Genomic DNA, 17,259 nt, shown 5'->3' on the forward strand with positions numbered 1-17,259 from the left:
CTCCAGGATTTTATGGAGTTCTAATCTTTTCTTTACTTTCTTTAAAATATGGTAATGGTTGTTCATGGTCCTCCGTATAGTGGCATGTGTGCTTGCCAGATATGTGTGTAATTTTCATCTAGTAGTGGATTAAAAATTTAAAATGGTTACATTTCGACCATCCTGATGATGCTTATCAATTGGCCTTGATCAGCAGTCTGAGATTAAACAAATTTGTTTGTTTTTTCTAAGCACTACAGTTTTCATTGAAAATATATTTCTTTTCTACCAAGAAGATGTGAAGTGATCCTGACTTTGTAAGAGATATAAGACATAACCGTGTACTATTCAACCTTAGTTTTGGTGTTTCTCAAACAGACAACTAAGAGCAAACATAAACCGGGCTTTAAGGTGTAGAACATCCAGGTATAGTACCTGTAATGGTCGTAATCCATTGTAAATTTGGCGAACACTATGGATATCATCTAATCATCATGTATATGGAAGTCTTTAAAAATTTTATAGAAGCCTTACATATAGAAAATATCAGTGGATTTTTACGATTAAACTCTCGCTCTAGTCAAATATATTTGACTTTGCATCGAATATATTTCACTGGAGGGAGTATGTGAAAATTGTCAAAAAAAAAAAACAAAGGAATTGCCATAGCTGCCTCTGCCGAAATGCCGAGGAAATTCCAATGGCTTGGTTTGATGCTGTTTGCGGCTATTAAAAACTCTAAGGCTTGGTCATATGCTCCCTACCGGGGAAAAAATGAATTACCTAAAATGTAAAACTTGAAGAATTCAGGTACCGATTTGAAATTTCATTGAGCTCAGGTGCGTTTATTTCTTTGGGTGTAAAGTTTTCAAAGTATACGGACGCACATTTAAAGTATTAAATATAGACAAAAACAAAACAAATTACAGATTCCACCTGCTGTGAGACGAATTTATTAAGCCTAATTAATCTGTCAATAGTAAATATTTATTGTAGCATCACATTGTCAAATCATAGCGTAATTAGGCTCAAAAGATTCGTCTCACAATTTACATGCAAATTATATAATTGATTTTTTTTTATATTTAATGCCTCATGTATGTGTCTAAACTTTTAATGTGATGTTTTTAGCTAAAATTTTTTGATCTAAACGAGCCCTCAATGCTTCAGTTGGCTTGAAAAAGAAAAAGAACCCTAAAACGATTGACCAAAACAGCACTACAGAAGAAATTAAAGGTGGTTTTGATCTAATCAGCTAATTCCTTTTTCTAATAAATGGAAATCCAATCAGCTGGAGTAATAATTGCGCTGGTCGATGAATCCCTAGCTGTTCTCTACAAGACATGTACAAGCCAAAGTAGAACCCATCTTGATTTTTCTGCAGATGCAACGTAAGAGTAGGCAGGATCGATCGACCAGCTGATCCGGAAGCTGCCGCGGCGTAGGCTAGCTGTACAGACAGTGCGTGCCGTGCAGAGGAGATAGCCAAGCGGACCCTCTACATGGTGCAGGAGTACTACCTACGTGGATCTAATGCCCAGACTTCTTGTCATTCGATCGTGTGATCTGCCCAGACATGCTTATGCACTCGCAGTCTTCTTTGTTCGCCCTGTACTACTACGCTACTCCCATTTCAGAGCATATATTTAGATCCTCTAGCAAATTTTTTTAACATATCACATCGAATATTTGGACACATGCATAGAGTATTAAATATAAATAAAAAAAACTAATTATACGTAATTACGTGTAAATTGCGAGACGAATATTTTAAGCCTAATTGCTCCATGATTTGACAATGTAATGCTCCAGTAAACATTTGCTAATGACGGATTAATTATGCTTAATAAATTCATCTCACAATTTATAGGCAGAATCTGTAATTTGTTTTATTATTAGCCTACGTTTAATGCGAAAGGGCATGTAGCCTAGTGGTTGCAGTGACCTGAGTAGCATCCCAAGGTCCTGAGTTCAAATCTCCAAATGAGCGAATTTCAGATTGGGTTATTTGAAGGCTAAGTTCCTAAAATAAGCCAAAATGGCTGCATATATCCGGTTGGATATATAATTTTAGATTAGGTTATTTGAGAGCTAAGTTCCCTATTTGATATGCTAAATTCCTAAAATCAAAATGGCTGCATATATCCAGTTGGATATAGAGGCCGGACAAAAAAAAACCCTTCTCTAAAAAAAATAGTCTACGTTTAATACTTTAAAGAAATAGTCTACGTTTATACTTTAAATGCCTTACGGCGTGCATGTTTAATTCGATTTACCACACACGGACACATCGTACTCCAGTTCAAACCTGTGTTAGTTTTTCAAACTTCAAAGTGCAAGAATACTAGTAGTGGTCACCTGTTGTAGTAGTATACTAGTACCACGTATACATGATCACACATTTGAAGTATTAAATATAGATTAATAAAAAAACAAATTATAGATTCCGCAAATAAGCTAAAATGGCTGCATATATCCGGTTGGATATATAATTTTAGATTGGGTTATTTGAGAGCTAAGTTCCCTATTTGATATGCTAAATTCCTAAAATCAAAATGGCTGCATATATCCAGTTGGATATAGAGGCCGGACAAAAAAAAATACCCTTCTCTAAAAAAAATAGTCTACGTTTAATACTTTAAAAAAATAGTCTACGTTTATACTTTAAATGCCTTACGGCGTGCATGTTTAATTTGATTTACCACACACAGACACATCGTACTCCAGTTCAAACCTGTGTTAGTTTTTCAAACTTCAAAGTGCAAGAATACTAGTAGTGGTCACCTGTTGTAGTAGTATACTAGTACCACGCATACATGATCACACATTTGAAGTATTAAACATAGACTAATAAAAAAACAAATTATAGATTCCGCCTATAAACTGCGAGACGAATCTATTAAGCCTAATTAATCTGTCATTAGCAAATGTTTACCGTAGCACCACATTGTCAAATCATGGCGTAATTAGGCTCAAAAGATTCGTCTCGCAATTTATATGTAAACTGTGCAATTGGTTTTTTTCATCTACATTTAATGCTTTATTTATGTGTTCAAATATTTGATGTGGCAGAAAAGTTAAAAGTTTGAAGGAAACAGTTCTTGCAAACATTGTGCTAGGATAGGACAGATTACAAACAGCAACCCTTTTTCTTCTTCTTTTGCTCTTTTGGCGCAGGGTACGCTGCTTCTTCTGCTAGACAGACTGCTACGTGCTACCACTACACAGCTGGGCCCCGTTCCTCTCGCGGAGGCGGAAACGACCGCCACGCGAGCGAGCAGCGGAGAGCGGAGAGCGGAGAGCGGAGATGCTTGCCGTTTGCGGCTAGAGACCGAGCGAGCAATTCAAGCTTTTCCCTTACCACCACGCTCCCATGCCTACACGTGGCTTGTCCCCAAAATTTAACAAATTTATCCTTTTAATACTTAATTCAAAACTAGCATAATTTTATTTAGAAATTGATCCCCCAAAAATACAGGATCTTAGTGCCGACCGCCCTTAGGCCCTGTTTGGATCTAGAGACTAAATTTTAGTCCCTGTCAAATAGGATGTTTGGCTACTAATTAGAAATATTAAACGTATACTAATGACAAAACCCATTCCATAACCCTGAACTAATTCGCGAGACAAATTTATTGAGCCTAATTAATCAATGATTAGCCTATGTGATGCTCCAATAAATATGTGCTAATTATAGATTAATTAGGCTTAAAAAATTTGTCTTGCGGATTAGCTCTTATTTATGCAATTAGTTTTATTATTAGTATACATTTAATACTTCTAATTAGTGTCAAACATCCAATGTGACAGTGACTAAATTTTAGTCTCTGAATCCAAACACCACCTTAGTGCTGAAGCACCCAATATCAACAACAGCGACATGACACCACGGTGCCTAACCTGATCGCGCCAGTGACGGGCGCTAAGGTTGGAGACTTAGCTACGCGCCAATGGCTCGTGAAACACAACTCCTATGTTAGGTGGCACCGAGGTGCCCAACTTCAACACCATTGTGCTCGTGCCTAGGTTGTCAACCTCAACGCCAACCATTTTTACATTGAGGTTCTAGATTTAGCTTGGTTCCCAGAAAGCTCTCCACTTAGTATCCGAGCACATACCGTAAACAACAAATACCCTCTCCACAGCTCACAAGTCACAAACATCAACAAATGCTAAAATATAAGCCATCTCATCATAAACGTATCAAACACAATCTTAAGTCAAATGCGATGAACCTTAGGTCCTATCACGACGGCGAGTCGGGTGTTACATGGGCTAGGGGTTAGGACTAATGTTTTTTGTGCTGATCCATACGACCTTGGTACCAAGGCGGTTGATGTAAGGAAAATTTTTTACGTGGTCTAATTTTGAAACAAGTTTTTAAAAAGGACCAGTTTATCAAAATTTCGGCGGTTTGTCCTGGAGCGCTCACACGCAGAGGGGGAGGATGAGAGATGCGTGTGTCCGGTGGGCGCGGCCGATGCGGGCGTGTCAGGTCAGGTGGGCCCGATGGGAAGCGACACGCTCGAAGCGGTGTTTCCGTTGGTGTGCAAGCGCGTCTCATCAGGCACGCTCGCAGAGCGCGCGTGAGTTGGGGGACCGGGGTTACCGGTGTGGTAACCTTACCAACCACGCTGCCACCGTACGTACGGACTACTACGCAGGCAATGTATGCAAGGTGTACTTGATCACCAATCAGAAATTCGATCAGATATTCCCTGGTTAACCCCACACCTACCCACCTACCCCTACCACACATCAGTGATCAGTCAAGAAAAAACACTCCAGGGCAGTGAATGGTTAACCATTTAACCCAACCCGGGTTTGGTTTGGCCACACAGCCGCGCGCGAAAGAGCTAGAGATACGATTAGAAAAGAAAAAAGTAGTAGTAGTAGAAGAAGAAAAACAAAAAGGAAAAAAGCGATGTATGCAGCGTTGTTTAGGTTGCTCTACCTTTTGCTTTTTACTTTTGGGGGCGCTGATCGCGATGGAGATGCAGTGCATGCATGACCGGCCGCTTGGACGCATTTGCATGTATGCAACGCAGTATCGTACGTCTCGATCGCTAGAGCTAAAGCTGCCTTTAATTAATTTCGCCGGAATTAATGGCAGCTGCAACGGCCGGTCTGTCATATGCGATCTGTGCAGAGAGACCAAGAGCTAGCGATCCAAACTTCGAACGCATGCAACGTCTAGTTAGTACGCCCATACATGCATGAGTTCGCTATGGTTTCTCAATTTTAGTTAGTAACTAATTACTCCCAGTAATCTCTAATAGATGGCTAGCGAGAAAGATGTAATAACGTGTGCATGCATGCGGTGCATGTGTGGAGGGTTAATTAATTAATTGGCCGGTGCCGGTGATGAACTGATGATGAGACCGATATTCTTTAGCTAGTTTGATAAGTACACATGAACATAATGTGTGTGTGTATCCATGCATGCATGCATGGCCGATCGCTTTTATGTTACTACAATATTGTACACTTGTACAAGGCATATATTAAGGCGCGTGTCAAAGAAATTTTCATCGTTCCCCTCCCCTGTAGCAGTAGTAGAAGAAGAAGAAGATATTTTCATCGTATGTGACACGTACGGTACGTGCAGCTGTGCATATGCTGCCATGCATACATGGGTTCATGTAGAAGAGACTACACCTAGCAATTAATCGTGCCAGACCGTATCTTTATTCTTTCCGATATGATTCATCTTGGAATGGAGTGCCTTCGTCGTTTCAGCCAGTTTAAATTTTTGCCCACACTGCTCCACACACTTTGTCCTGCCCCTGCCTAAAGGATGAATTGGCATATATCAGTATATATATCACACAAAAGAAAATGCCAATTATCAAACATATATTGCGAGATCTATTAGATAATATCCGTGGATAGATAATTAGCAACAGCTAGCTAGCCAGCTTTGTGGTTAGTACACATATAATTTGTTTGACAGAACAAAACTAAGTAATTAATTTTGATAAATTAAATATGGTAACCACTGTACGTCTTCTGTATTTTATTAGTCAATTATATGAATTTACACTGTGATCTTTTATTTTTACAGTGACAAATTGTATATGGGGTGCTGTTTTTATGACAGATGGGGCCCATGACATGAGAAAGATGCTAGTACGTTTTTTATGCTTTAGGTAACATGCTTTAAATAACAGCTAGTGTTTGATTTCAGGGGTTGAAAAAACAATTAATCGAAAACCACTCGATTAATCGGCCAGATTAACTACCCCTATTAAACTTAATTAATCGCATGATCCATTTCAAAACCTGGTAACAAGTTTTGAACACCTTAATCATCATTCATAATCATCACTCTTCCCTACATAAAAAGAATACAGTCACCGCGAGTGGTAAGATTACCTCGGTCCCCATCTGCCCCTCTCGATCACCTGTCTAGGGTTTCTAGAATCTAGTTAACCTCAAGAAAAGCAAGCACTACGACTCCCCCTTCCTTTCTTCCAGCCTCGCCTCGCGCTCACCTCATCACCTCTGGGTTTTTTCTTCCTTGGCCTCTCTTACCATGGCTTGCCATGTCCTTCTCCTCTAGTAGTCTAGTTTACCCCCACCCTCGCGCTAGTTCCTCTCTGCTTTTACCTTCACCCCCTTCTCTGCCATGGCCTACGACCGAGGAGGGGGCCGTGGCGAGCAGCAGCCGCGGTACGGCGACCCTGCAGGCTGCTCCGCGCCCGGGGAAGGAGGCGGCGGCGGAGCCATGGCGCCGTATCGTCCCACCGCCACCGGCTTCGTCTGGGCGCCGCTGCGCATGTCGGGTCGTCCACAGCAGCACGAGCCCCCGCCGCTGGTCGACGTCGTCGTCTACTACGGAGCAAGGGCGGCCATCCCGGCGCCGCACGATCAGGCCGCGTACGAGCTCGGCGGCGCGGTCCTGTGGCGATCGGCTCCTCTCATGGAGGAGTCCACGCTGCCTCCACCCGCTGCGGCTGGTGGCGAGGCGGTGGCGGTGGCGGCGTCGGACATCGATCCGGTGCGGCCGGGCTGTGGGGCGTCCAATGGGAAGAAGGTGATGATCGAGGAGAACGACCTCTTCTGTGACGTGAGCTCCTCCTCCTCATCCTCCTCCTCCTCATCATCCTCCAGATCTACGTGTGCTGCCTTCTCCTCGATCGATCCAGTTGTAGATGTTGCCGCGCGCTGTCTAGTAGCACTCTGCAGATCTGGTTTTGCACGTTAGTTTTTGAGTGGTTTTTGCAGTTTCTCATGCTAGCTAGTGGCTGATTTCGTAAGTTTTTGCGATGTACGGTGCGGTGATCCAACGACGCTTCCGATCTCATCCTTGTGGGTGTTTATGGCCGGAACTAGCGTTCGTATGACGGATTAATCTCTCGCGTTTTGTTTCAAGTTATTTTTTCCTCCGTTTTTTTATCTGTCTGCCTCTTCTTAATTTGGTCATTCTACTTCGGTTCCTCCAGTTGCATGCAATCTCGTGACACGCATGACGCATGCATGTACTGCTGCTCAATACGCACAGGCAGTCAGGCATGCTTGCCCTTTTTTTTTCCTCTCTTTTTCCAAAACTTTTTCCATTGTATCAAAGTTACAGAGCTTGATATCTCCCTTTTGCGGGAGCTTGGTTGGGTTTGGTTTTGGAAACAAATTAAGCTTCTCGTTGAATCCACTCTTGCATCGCTTGTTCCTACTTCTTCGTGTGTGTGTTTTTTTGTTCATCTTTTTTTGACTCGTTAATTGTTTCTGGAGATTACCGCTTTGGGTAAACTGAAGCCTTAAATGGGAGTGAGCATCTTTAGTAGTACAGTATACTAGTATTGCTGTTTGTTCGAGCTTTTATTTTCCTGGTTGACTTGTTTATTGACTACTAGTATTGGATAGCTAGCTATCCTTTTTCTGCAGGCAACTTTTAGATTGATTCTTGCTTGTTTATAGAAGTGGGGCAGCGGGTAGCCCACCTCTGTTTTTTTTTTGTTTGTGTGTGAGGCTAGATTGCCGTCTTTTATTAGAGGCCTAATGGCCCGAATCGATGTGTTCTAATGTTTTGGCAAAATTTACGAATTTTTTTCGTTTCTCGGGAGAAGTCGTACTCACAGCAACAAATTTGTTGCAAAATATTACTAGTATAGTCGATAAGACTTGTGACTATATGGCTTGATCAAGGTATTTTGGTCCGTTACGTACGTCGTTTAGTTTCTTCGGGATGTTTCTTTTTTTTTTAAAGAAAAAAAACCTTCCATCGTGTTTCGTTTGCTGTGCTTCTTTTAAGCTTGTTTTATCTGTATTTAGCCTGGCCAACTCGATCTCCATGGTGTCTGTTAATTTAGACGAATTGGATAAACTGCTTGCTTGCCGTACAATCTTGATTTGGAGATCTTCCTGGCCAACATAATTGACTTTGTTTTTAAATAATGGTGGTTTTAAAATTGTTTAAAGTTTGATCTTCAACCAGAAAATAACGGTTTAAATAAATTTATTTTTGTACTTGTTTAATACGGGCTCTCTGTTTCTGGGCTTTAAAGATGATGGGTACTGATTTCTGAGCTGTATAGGTAGCCTAGCGGCCTTTTAATCTTCATTTTTTTTTCCTATTTGACCGCAGTTCTTATCGGCTTTGACGGGCCTTCCATCATCGTCTGCTCTCCTCAATCCTCCCCCACTTCTTGGGTAAATCGTTAGCCTAGCCGCCACCCGTACTGAGCGCTCCGCCATGGCGCTCGTCTGAACTTCTCCTTTAGCGCCCGCCATGGCCTGCCGCCCCATGTGAGTAATGCGGTTATGTGTAGCAGGGTAGTTTTTTCCTATTGCTGGAGAAGATCCTCCACTTAAATGGAGAAAATCGACGGGGAGATCACTCTTTTGTTGCTGGATTTCTGTTTATTCCGATCTGTTAGACTGCTAGTCCCTAAATAGGTGTAGCTTTCGTTTCTGGGCATTCTATTTTTCATGGTTGCGGCGTCACTTTCATATCTCTTTCACCCATGAATCGACTCCGATAGTGTGTGTTACTCGTAACCTGTACTACTGCATTTCCATTACATCTAGATAATCAGAACCGCCACTCAAGTTTCAGTAGTTTGGTCTTGTAATGGTGGTTCTAATACTGTTGGTTGACTGCTCTCTGAAATTAATTTTATTCGTTTAGTTATTATTATGTGATCTTGAGGTGTAGGTTCATGACTTCATGTTAAGTAGCTCCAAATTATTCTTCATTCCCCCCTCCTCCCCCTGAAAATCTTGTTCTGAATTCCAATAGAAAAGTTATCCTTCCTTTTTCCCCTGAAAATTTCGTTCTGAATTCCCAATAAAAAGGTTATAAATTTATATGCATGAAGTTCATCGAGTTGTTCTGAAAATCTTACAGTTCGTTATCAATACAAAGACTACTTCAAGTCAAACAAGCAGGATTCTACCTGATGAGCTCATCAAGTTGCACGGGTTCACAACTCTTGGTGGCAAACGGCCAGCATATGACGGAAGAGAGAGTCTCTAAACCAATGGTTCACTTCCTTTTGAATCAAAGGAGTCTGTGGTCAAAGTATTTGATCCAGAAAAGAATGCTAAAGAAAGGTTTGTGTGATTCTAGCTAAGAGTTTTCTTATGTACCGAGCTACATGTTTCTCAATATTAGATTATTATGTCTTGCCCTTCTGCAGGGCGCAAAAGGAATTTAAGATCACAATTGAAATTGTTGGCAAAACAAACTTGTACCACCTCCAGCGCTTTCTGCTCGGAAAGCACAGGGGCATAGCCCAAGAAATCATCCATGTTTTTGATGTTATCCTCAGTGATAAACTTTCTCGGAAGTATGAGATCTTTCTCATTTGACATTTGATTGATAACTTCTTGACCAGGGTATTGACAATGTTGTAAATACAATTACCTTTTTTGCAGTCATGTCACAGGGCCCAGATCCTTTCTTTGTACTCAGATTGGTCACCAGGGTTACATTGGTGATGGACTTGAGTCTTGGAGAGGTTACCATCAAAGCTTGCGCCTGAGAAAGATAGGGATTTCACTCAATACGGGTACTTCCGTTCAGTTATTGCTTATTAGTTTTCACTGAATATTAATATTATTCCCTCTGGTCATATCTATTTGATGTTAGGACAATATTTGATGAAACTTTAACCATCAATAACATCTAAAAAAAACAAAAAAAATGGTATGTGTAATGCCTTAAAAAAGCTATCAGAAAATTATTCTAATACAAAATTTATGGTCAAAGTTTCAAAAGTTTGACCAAATCTTGACCTAAATGTTAAATATTTGTGACTGGAGGGAATATTTAGATACTAACTACCGTTTTTGATCTACTTCATTCAGATATGTCTGCAGCATCCTTTATGCCTGTGAGAATTATCCAAATTATAGATGGGTTCCTGAACATAAGTTACACCTCAAGACCTTTGTTAGAGCAGAACCGTGTGCAGGTAATATTCCTACCGAGGGAATTTACAAAATGTGCTATATAATACCTATAATGACTAACATTCTTTTTTCAACATGTTCAGCTAAAGAAAGTATTATGTCATGTTTGCATTGAAACAAACCACCATGATGACCAAATCGGAAGATATAAGATAACAGGGATCACCCCTATTCCTATGAGCAATAACATGTAATTATCTTTCCTCTCACGGCTGCTGTTATAGCTTCTATTTTGTTTGCATGCTGTAAGCAATGGGGGCAAAAATGTACCAGATCGTTGATACTTGATATAATATTAGAAAGGTCCGTGTTAAGGATTCTGGGCATATTGGTACATTATGTGGATTTTGGGCATTTTTTTTTCTGCCATAGATATTTTTTTCTTGAACATGCAGGTTCTGCCTTAGATATCTATCTGTGCAATTGAAAATCCATAACTATTCAATTGAAATACTGTGTAAATGATGCATTACAAACAATTTTTCCTGTCCGGATGGAGTATAGCAGTTTGTTGTCATCTTTTCATTAGGGCCTACATTTTGTTGTTATACTTGTTCACTTCTTTATAACATGAATAATTACTGTTTTATTCCTCCCAAACTTATGCCTGTTATTCGATGCTGTTAGATGTCCTGTTGGTGAGCAAGGAACAACAATGACTGTTCTTCAGTACTTCTGTGATATGGAGAAAACAGGTGTGCCTAGTGTTGGACATTGGAACATCGCTGAAGAGGTGATGACGTGCTTCATTGTTATAACTCAGTTTCGCCCAAAACTCAAAATAACTTAGCATTGCTTTGTTGAAGCGAATTCATGGTTACTTGTTTAGCTTTTTTAATGTTTAGGCTCATAACTTTTGTTTTTTATGTGGGGATAGCCGAAGATGTCTGACCCTTTTTGTTTCAGGGTATGTTAAAATGACAAACCAGTTAACATATGTTGTATCTCTCTCATAAAGTCTTATTTGATATGTATGTAAAATTCGTGAAGATACAAATTGTAGTACTCAGCCAACATAATTTACTTGCAGATGCAAATTTGAGTTTTATTTAAAGGGAAGGCACTAATATTATAAGTTTCAGATCGTTCGTAGAAATATTTCTTAGTATTGTTACATTTTTTGTCTAATTGTTTATTTTTACAGAAAATCATTAATGGAGGAGCTTTGGATAATTGGACTTCTCTGAATCTTTCACGAATGCGCCCGGAGGAAGTACAAAGGTTCTGCAGCGACCTGATTCAGATGTGCAATGCCACTGGAATGGTAAGTCCTGCAAAGTTTTAAAGCATTCAAACGATTACAAATATTGCAATTGACTTTGATATATTCGTTAAAAAAAATGAGTTTGATATCAACTCTGTAGTCCTTCTATCCAAGACCAGTTGTGGACTTCCTGTCATCACATCCTAACAACATACAGAATGCTCTGAGGGATGTTCACAGGCCAATGCATTCCTATGTTGATTGTGATGAGAATCATTTTTATGCTGATGCTCATTGCAACTGTACCGTGTCTGTGGGTGAGTTTTCTTTTGGTATCTTTGTTCTTCTCTTTTCTGGATTAATTTGCTTAAAGCTTCATATCCCTCTTTCCAAGAGCAAGGAAAATGGCACTACAAAAGTTTTTCACAATGGTTTAACCGCTAATTGGAAAGGATAAGCTTTGTTTTACAATCCCTACTCATCATGTTTACTGCAATATGCCTCAAATCGTCAAATGACGTCTTTTCAGTGAACTGAACTACTGCCATTTAATTGTTATGCACCATCATTATCATCATGTGATCTGTTCCATGACATTTGTCTATGAAATCTACTGAAGCATGTCGAATAGTTTTGATTGGTTGCCTCATTTCACCGATTCGTACTAAATAGTGCGCTAATGAATCCCCTTCTTTTTGCCATTAGATTTTCCAATCGAATTGACTGTAAGACTCGTAAAGATCAACTTTATGAAGATCCCATTGTATTCCAGAAGCTCAGAACATAGGGCCCGATATGCCCCAATTACAGCTTATCCACTAATAATTCCAACTCCCTCAACTTGTTCTGAAAGATAGGATTCTGTGTCATTCCTGGCTGTATTTTTTCTTGTAATACACTAGTACTACAGTGCTAATTTTTGTACTGTTTTATGTCTTTGTTTCTTCATATTCAGATAACTAATTTGTTGAAACTGATGTGGGTTCCCCTTTTTCCCCTATACAGTCCCCTCATCATCGAACGACAAAGTTGCTGTGGAACAGGAGGAATTACAATTTGCCTCAACCCCTGGCAACAGTGGACAGGGCAAATTTCAGGTATGCTTGCTTCTGAGTCCTTTACATTTACAACATTCATAACTTGCATTTGATCCTCAAATGGTTTTCTTTGTTATATGTAGGTTAGTTTCCTGCTGAACAGACAGACGATACTAGTAGATACAGAAAATGACGACTAAGTTTCTGCTGTTATCCAGCGGGCAATTGAAAAGACAAATTATTGGCCAAAGGATGTGTATTACACATACTCCATGGGCATGATTGACAAAAAGAAGATGGTGAAGGAATCACATCTCTATAAAGGTTCTCTCATATTTGTCAATTCCAGAAGCCGGGGCGGTGGAGAGCCTCCTGCTGGTTGCGAGAGGTGTGTATTCCTATCTTTAGAACATATATATAGGATTGCTCACAGAACATCAATGTGACTCTTTTGTGTGTGTGTGTGACTACAGGATTGTTGATAGAATGATTAAGGCAAACAAAATTCCTCTACTGGATCATATCCATAGTGTGAAGGGGCATGATCCCTGGGCTGAATGGTTCGAGCATGTGAACTTACCAAGATCCCTTTTAAAATCTTCAAAAGAATGGGGTGGTGTACTTTTGCAAGATGCAGCAGCTAAAGTTGGACAGATGTTGGCTCTCTGTCTGGAAAGGGCCCATTGTTCTGGGAAATGTTTTGGTGGCTTTGACATACATGATGTCTATTATATAGAGTATTACCAGTTGATTGACATTAATGCCCCCATGACGGATTTCACAAGTAGAAGATATATAAATGATTGGTTATCGTTCAAGAAGATTATTGATGACCACTTTAGATACACTGATCCAACCTCAGGTTATCTATCATATACGCTGTACGTGGAAGATTTTATGTTCAGAATATCTTTACTTGAAGATGTGCCATCTACTGGACGTTCTTGGAGGGCAAGGGCTGTCTTTTTCAAGAATATCAGCCTTGAATCATCAGAGAGGAGAGTCCAGATTGTTGAAGGACTTGTGGGGTTTCATCGTGAAAGACTCACTTCAGACAGAGAATTATTCGAGGAGGTATTGCAGGATTGTGGCTATTGGAAAAGAAAAACAAGAAGGGTGCCTCGTATGAGTTCTGCGTTGACATATTCTGTAAAGAATGAATTGCAGGACTGGGTACCTGCTAATGATTACTTTGAGAATTGTGGGTATTCCCAGCTTTATTTCTGTAGATGTTTCTTTGGACATTATACAGTACCAGGAAGGGTATGTGCACTTTCATGTTCTTTTCTCAGAAGTTATGGAACAATAGGTTTGTAGACATGTAACATTCATACTTGTTTGTTTAGATCACGAAGAAGGAACTGGATACAGCTGTAGGCATACTTTTGCCAGGCCATATCCCAAGGGCTCAAAAAAGACTGATGGTCGACTATGAGAAGACCCAAGTAGATGCTGCAGTATTGTCACCATCAGGAAATACTGCAAGGTTCAGTGTGCATCATATTTTTGGCATTGGTTCTATTGGAAATGACCTGGCTCTCCCACAAATAAAAAAGGCTCTTCCTCCCTCGCAAAGAAAAAGGAAACAAACTTGTGACAAGTAAGGTAATATGTTTTTCATGGTAATCAAATAGCACTAAATACTAGTAATTTACTTTATCATGATTTAAGTTTCTTCATTAATGTCGTTGTCTTTAGATACTAGTTTATTTTGTATTATAAAAACAGTGAATGATAAAATTTTTATTTTTTTTTGTAAAATTTGGAGGGAACCTTTTAGGAATCTAACATTTGTATTGGTATATATATTGAACTGAAGTTATGATTGTTGCCAAGTTACGTTTGCTTTTAAACTTCACTTATCTTTCTAATGTGAGCCAAATTTCTGATAGTAGTGTTCTATCTATAATCAGAAGGTCATGTGGTGCATTGTCTGGTACTCTGGTTCAGTTTTTTTTTGTGTTGCATCTTTGTTTCTTGTCATTTTTGCATTAATATTCTTCTGTCTTGCCATGAGCAAGGAAAGGTACAAAAGTTTTTGGCAATGGTTTAGCTGTGAATTGGATAAAAAAAACCTTATTTGCATATTATCTCAACAAAATAGAACTCCTTATTTAATTATCATGTTCTGAAATCGGTCTTTGTTTACTGTAATGCACCTCAGTCCGTCATGCGTGTGATCTGCTTTCAAAGTTAACTACTTTTCGTTGCTTATTACCTGTTCTTCATATTTGTTTTACAAATCTGCTGCCTTCAACTCCTATCATTTTGCTTCTCATGCTACCACGTTACTTTCTGGGAACTTGCAAGTGAACTGCCGAAATATTTTCTCTCCCTTGTTTTTTCCTTTTCATATTCAGATGCCTAAGTTGCTAAGTGATTGTCACCGCTGATTCAGTGCTTTTTTCCTGTCTGTGCAGTCTAACTGGCCTACTATACACATGTAGCTGCTTCTCTGCAAACTTCCCGTTGGTAGCAGAGAGCTCTGATGGCAGCAGCGGGCAAGCTGTGGAGGTGCGTTAACTTCCCAAAGATCAAAGGTTCCCAACTGCTTATATGATGAGATGTTGGCGATTCCCATAGAGATGTGGTTGATGAAGTTTAGTTGAAGATTCCCAACTGGTTATAAGACTTCTCTTGAACTGGTTGCTGGTAGTTTTTTTTTTGCTGCTCGTTGTAGTAGATTGTCAGTGAGCTTCTGTGGTATGCAAGGCACTCAGCTTGACACAATGCAACTATGCCAAGTATGTTAAGTTCCCAGTAGTTTTGTTATCTAACCTTTGTTCTCTGTATGATATTTGCCTCATCAGCTGCTCTGCTCAAAATGCTTCCTTTTATATTTGTAGTTTTGAAAAATAACACTCCTGTTCCAGTTTCTATCTCCATTTGGATCTGACATGTTTGGTTCTGAAACTTGGGCGGTGAAACCTGACCATTAGCGACTAACTTTGCACATTGAGCTCTTTACCTGCGCTGCATTTTGAGATTGCTTTTGTACCCGTTTATTATTATCATTTTATTTTTCTGCATTCTGAGGCACTTGCCAGTTTGCTACGCAACGAGACGGCGCCAGCATTTTTTTTTAACACGGGAAATCATGTTGTCCAAACGAGACCTAAGCTTGAGTAAATGTTTGCCTTTTACTCCATCTGTTTTATATGTTTTGACTCTTTTTTTAAAAACCTTTTATATTAAAAACATAACAATATTTTTAATATAAAATAAATATACTATTAAAATATATTGGATGTTAGATTTATGAAACTGGTTTGCTATTATAAATGTTGCTAAGAGTTTGTTTGGCTGGAGGGACTAAAACTTTAGTCCCTTTTAATCCCTAAAGTCCCAAACAAGAGGGACTAAAAAGGACTTAAAGTGCATTAGTTTATTAGTCCCTATGAGAGGAGGTTATTGGGACTATAGCTCCTTTTTACCTACTGCCCTCACGCATGGGTATGGTGCATCTCTCTTTGCATGGTTTTAGAGGTAACATAGTCATTTCTATTTGCATGGTTTTAGAGGTAACATAGTCATTGTACAATGCAATTAATGATATTTAGTCCCTATATTCAAACAGCCATGGACTAAAGTGTTTAGTCCCACTAAGTTTTTAAACTTAAAAGAAGTTTCATATTATATGAAACAGAATACTTTTTAATAGTTTTTCTAAAACCAATACCATTATTTTCACAAACTTACATGAAAAATTTGTGAAGTTTGCATATTATAAGATTGATAAAGTTTGCATCTCTTGACGTCAGATTTTTGTTTGCTACCCTCCTGTCATGCGATGGTTGTCGAGTGTCTTATTTAGAAACAAATTGGATGAAACTTCGCGCGTTGGATGATGTTGGATTGGAAATCTACAATGTTAACAATGTTAGTGATACCAATTTGAAACGCCTAGAAGAACTATTGGAGTTATATGTAATGTTGTGTTGTTGTTGCAGATTTGGAATTGGCGTTCCAACCAATATGGACAACCCGTTAAAAACAGATGATATTATTGAGTTCACAACTCGCAGAAACATGTTTTCATCACGTCGTCCTCATTAAATTCATCTCATCGATCTCTATTTTGATGAGCATCGGCAATAGAATTTTGAATGTGTCGACGAGTGATACTCGTAGACCGGATAGTTTAGGTATTGGGGTACGTTGGAACGAGGATCTACGTAATACGACATCGAGCAAATAGAAGACAAAGATTATACTGGTTCAGGCCCCTTGTCAGGTAATAGCCCTAGTCCAGTTTATATGAGATTGATGACAGAAAACCACATATTACAATGGAAGTAGACGAAACTAATGATACCGACGAGATCATAGTCGATGTATTCGACGAGATCTTCCGGCGACTTGGCTTCGCGTACTCCGACTTCGGAAACTATGGTGGGTGTGTTGGAGATGAGATTCGATGCCTTGCACCCCTCCTCGGGGGTCCCTTTTATACCGCGGATCATCTTGATCCCCAAGTAAGACTCGGAGACATCGGATCTTGTACGATATAACAGAAACTCTATCTCTTCCGAGTAGGACTTTGGAAATCACTTGGCTCGTGGAGATATTTTCCATAATTCGTAACAAATTCCACCAACGTATATGGGAATAGTCTGTATACGTGAA

At 39.5% G+C, this 17,259-nt stretch overlaps 1 pseudogene; it reads left to right on the forward strand.

Moving 5' to 3' along the window:
• The first annotated feature begins 8,575 nt into the window (after positions 1-8,575).
• LOC127765502 (uncharacterized) lies at positions 8,576-15,739 on the forward strand (annotated as a pseudogene).
• Positions 15,740-17,259: the final 1,520 nt, after the last annotated feature.

Source organism: Oryza glaberrima, chromosome 3 (assembly GCF_000147395.1).
Source record: "Oryza glaberrima chromosome 3, OglaRS2, whole genome shotgun sequence".
Taxonomy (NCBI): domain Eukaryota; kingdom Viridiplantae; phylum Streptophyta; class Magnoliopsida; order Poales; family Poaceae; genus Oryza; species Oryza glaberrima.